The following is a 5219-nucleotide window of genomic DNA, read 5'->3' as shown; positions in this document are numbered from 1 at the left end:
CTTTTATACAGAGTTACTCACATTGCAATAAAGGAATACATTTTATAAGTTCATGCGTTCCCTGCGAATTGAACCCCTGACCTTGGTGTTGCGAGCACCATGCATTACTGTTTGTGCTACAGTAACATAAACTCCTGTAACAAATCTGTGTAAATATAATGTTTCTCCCAGACTGTAATGAGACTAAATGGAGAATTTGCTGAAGTGTCTTGCTTCTCAGATTTGTGTTCTGAAAAAAAGACCCCACTTAGATTTGTTGAGATATCCAAATCTATACACTGAAAAACAGTTTTCAACCAGATTTTGCTAGTAAATTTTGAAGTAGAAAGACCAAAATAGCATTCATTAAAAACTACTTTTATTTCAAATGTACTTTATAGTAAATATTTTAATTTGAACTTTTTTACAAAGTTTAATTTTTTTAAGTAGTACTGAAAGTGTACTTTCTCTAAGTACACTAAAGTTGCCTTTTATTTGATTAATGTACTTTTTGAAATATACTTTTAATATTTGAAGTACACTACAAGCAAGCATGTAAAACACACTTTTATTTCACAAGGAATAATAAAAGAGAAACCTCTTTGCAATAACATTCTCTTATGAAATGTAAAGAGACTCACTATTGTGAAGCATAAAATGTACAGTGATTAATTAACTTGCAAATGAGAAGATTATTCTTCTGTGCATATGACATCAGTGTTGTGTAGATGCACACCAGTGTTATCAGGGTTGTGCCCTCTGCTGTGTATCTGCAAGGCACTTCCAGAGGTTACATTGTGCTAAGCTAATTAAGACCTAGCCTTGCCACTAGCATGCAGCTAGCACAACACCCGGAATGAGCGTTTGCTTGCCAACAACTTCAAGTGAAGAGTGTACAGGCCACGACCGAAGTTATGTAGAGCTTTTTAAAGTTGGACTGAGATGTCAACCATCAGATATTGAAAATAACAGACTCACAGAACCTTCCACACATTCACTCCATTGATCCATTTTCTACACGAGTAGACAATAAGCGTAGATTTGTGCCATACGTGGGTGGTGTAGCTGTGACAGCTTTGCGTACATTTGAGATTCAAAGTGTAACAGGCCAATGTGGATGTTTGTATCCATGCATTTGTGTTTCCTGTGTGTGTGACAGCCCAATAAGGGGGAGGGCGGCATTCTGCACCCTTTCTCACACTATCCCGAGTGGTGCGTGGCTCTGTGAGACTGCGCTTAGTCAAGCAAGCCGCCCATGCTCACTGGCATTTCCTAAATGCTGCCCAGCTGGAGGCCGACTCTCTCGCCCGCCTGAGTGGCACACACACACTCTCTTAGCAGGAGAGGGAGGGACGGCAGAGATGGAGGGCGGCTGATGGAGTTCTGCCCCTCATTCGCCATCACCGGTACCGCTACGGCTATTAGCCACTGCAGCGATGCATTTGATGCGCATTTCCTGTCACAGTGGTCTAGCTCCATTTCGAATGCGCACGAGCGCGTGAGGCACTTAATTTTCATCAGCCGACTGTGTGATGCCCTTTCTTTTAAGTAATGTCAATGTCTTTTTTTTAATGGTATTTCTGTCAAAAGTCTCTAAAGGTAATAAATGAAGCTTACGGGGCTAGATCGCTCGTGGGCGGGAGGGGCAGAGAGAGATAATTGACTTTCCAGAAAGCTTCGAAAATTATCTCCCGACTTCAATCATTAACATGAATGCACATCTCTCGGGGAGGGGTTGCACATTGGCACACAAAATGTGGCATCATTTTTTCTCTTTGGCGACATAATCTAAATTCGTTGCAATGACCACAACCATTTCATTAAATATTGATGTGATAGTGACCAAAAGAAGGCTTTATGTTGTAAGTTTAGTTTCATTGTCCGCAGATCAAAATCTTAGATCATAGTTTAGGATACTTCACTATCACTTCGCTACTTAATATTTTAATATCATTATACCAAATTTGGATTCTCATATTTAACCATATCATTATTTCTCATATTTGCGACTTTATTTTGCATAATTGCGACTTTGTATCTCAAATTAGAATTTTCATATTTTGCAATTATTGCTTTAAATATCTCAATTACAACTTCATACCTCAAATTTGTGATTTAATTTCTCATAATTGCAACTTTACTTCTCACAGCTGTGACTTTATATCTCACAATTTCGACTTTGTATCTAATAGAGCTGTCTAGTTAATTATTAGTCATCATTAAACTGTCCCTCAGATGTTTATTCTAAGCTCATATTCATTTCATTTCTGAAGGCATAATCATAGCTCAAAGAATAACGGCTTGCAGTTTATTTATTTTGTTTAAATACTTAAAGTTACAAGGTGTTTTTACTTCAATAATACAGTCATACTCTAGTTACACACAAAAACCTTTATGAAACAGACTTTGTTATCTAAATTGTAAAATTATGTTTTGCCATCTACTTTAATCATTCATTGTTCGCCTACTAACGATGGAACCGCAAATGGAATCTCGTAAATTGGCAGGAAATTACAGTACTCCTATAACGGTCGACTCAAGGCATCCCCCCACCCCCCACAACATGAATTCTGCATTTTGCATGAACTCAATAAAGCACTTTTAGTAATTCTCCTCGTGCACTGCATTGTCTCCGAGTGTGTTTGAATTACCCTGCTCTAATGTGTTTTTCATTAACACAGCTCTTAAAGACCCTGCGCACTGGTGGGTGTTGTGTTGACCATGTCAGATCCAAGTAGGGAAAGAGAGAGCAAGCAACTAAAAAAAAAACTTTCTACTGCCATTTTGTGTGCACTGTAATTAACTTGCCAGCAGTTGCACATTAGCGTTGCATTAAGCTCTCAAGAGTGGAGCTCAGGCGCTACGTAAACAACAGGAGCTTGTGTCGGCTGTGACTTTGGAGACTCGGTGACCCCCATTAGAGTGGTGCCCTCTTCCTGGTGCCCACAAAAACGGACAGGGCTTTAACTGTCACCCTGGCACCAGTGGCAATGCCTACCATTCTGGCTTGGTTAATTATTATTCATCTATGATGAGATTGCTTACCAGTGTGGCTCATTATATTGAAGTTTTGAGCAGGCAAAACTCTCTGTAATGTATAATACTTTGATAAGAATTAAGCCAAAGCTAAATGTGTTGAAATATTTACTTTTAAGACTTTACCTTCTTTTATGATATTTGCTTATGATTTATGATCGATTAGGTTTTATATTGGTGTCTGGTAAAAAAGGACTGGATGTTGTTTCAATCCAAGCTAACTTTTTTTTTAGCATATATATACATACATACATACATACATACATACATACATATATATATATATATATATATATATATATATATATATATATATATATATATATATATATATATATATATATATATATATTTTCTTTTTAGCAGCTAGTTCATGGATTATTTTGTGTTTGTAATTTTTCTATGTTTTAATTTGTTTTCAGTGCTTTTGTATGCTGTTTTCAAGCATGTGCATTTTTACTGGGGCAAGTTGTCACACATTTTTTTTTCTACCAATTTCAAACAATTTTATTTACAAATAATTTTGTGTTTCATAATTGTTTTACAGCTTAATTTTTTTTCAGCCGCTTTGAATGCTTATTTTAATTGGGGCAAGTTGTCACATCTGTTTTACACAAATTCTGTACATCATTTCTATTAGCCAAAACAGTTTATTACTATTTTTTATGTTGGCTTTTCCGTTTCAACTAATTCATGAATTATTTTATGTTCCTAATTTTATTAACTGTTTAAATTTAACTAAAAATAAATAAGTAAAATAAAATAAAATAAAAATTTTGATAACCTAATCTAATCACATGCTCTTTTGTGACATTATTTTTCACTTTTGTTACAACGTTCCATTTTAGCTAGTTTTGTAATTCCTATTTGTTTTACTGATTAAATTATGCTGAAAAGCCTATAATAGACTATTAATAATGACAGGTTCCATAGTGACAACTTGCCCCATGTAAAAAAACATTAAAAACTACCACTTCTGAGACAATCTGCTACAACATTCTAGAGATTTTAGCATGGTTTCATGAACATTTCAGCAGCTGTGACATATCAAACCTCTGAAAGTAACCTTGAAGCATTTGGACACCTTCCATTCATCCTTTCTTCTCAATATGCACTCATCCATCCATTGTTCCTGTCCATTACTCTTCCTCCAGCGTGCAGTCACTCCTTTAGCGAACCTCTCGTTCGCAGCAGACTTGTCGCCCCTGATGCGCAGTGGTAACGGCACCCAGCAGCACCGGCTCTGTGTGTCCTGTCAGGTTGCCATATAAATTGTGTCAGGAACAATCTGTTGCCGATTTGTCCGTCTCTGGTGGTGTCCAGCCAAGCGGCAGGTCTGCAGCTTCTCTGACCTCAGGTGATGGGACCCACTGCCCTGTCACATGATATTTGTGGATAAACCTGCACACCGTGTATGTGTTTGCGAAAGAGTGTGTTTGTGTGTGGATGCTGTAGGCTGTTTGTACAGTAATTAGCTACAGTAGGGAGGAGGTGGCAAAAGTAATTCGAACAGACAAGAGAGATCACATATACACTCGGATTTCAAAGTCTTTGTATATGGGACAGACTGAGAAACTGTTTGATACCTTGAAGAAATGCATTTTTGAAGGTAATGCTATTTTAGTATCGAAAATTCAGTTTGGTTACATCCACAATATGCAGTGAGGCCTGTAAACGTTTAGTGACGTGGCTTCCATGCTATTCCATATTTATAAACCTCTGATCAGAATGACTTCATGTTGCAACTTCAAGCATTCAAATCCATGATACAATGTGCACCATTGTCCTCTGGACAGAAATTCACAAGTAAAAGCATGCTGTAAACTTCCTGTTTATATGCTTTTAAGTGTATTTAACACTCTCAGAATAAAAAAAAATAAAAAAAAAGGTACAAAAGCTGTCACTGGGGCGGTACCTTTTCAAAAGGCATACCTTTGTACCTAAACAGTCCATATTGGTACCTAAAGTGTACATATTAGCACCTAAAAGTTACAAAAGTGTACCTTTTGAAAAGGTACTGCCCCAGTGACAGCTTTTGTACCTTTTTTTGTCTGAGAGTGAAGGTATATACTTTATAAGTCTCTCTGGGTTCGGACCCACATTCTTGGAGCTGCTACTATATCTCAGTTGAGGAACGTTCATTTTTATTGTTTTGAATGAATGAATAAATAAATAAATAAATAAATAAATAAATAAATAATACA

The sequence above is a fragment of the Cyprinus carpio genome, chromosome A25 (genome assembly GCF_018340385.1).
Source record: "Cyprinus carpio isolate SPL01 chromosome A25, ASM1834038v1, whole genome shotgun sequence".
NCBI lineage: Eukaryota > Metazoa > Chordata > Actinopteri > Cypriniformes > Cyprinidae > Cyprinus > Cyprinus carpio.
This window is presented reverse-complemented; position numbering follows the sequence as displayed.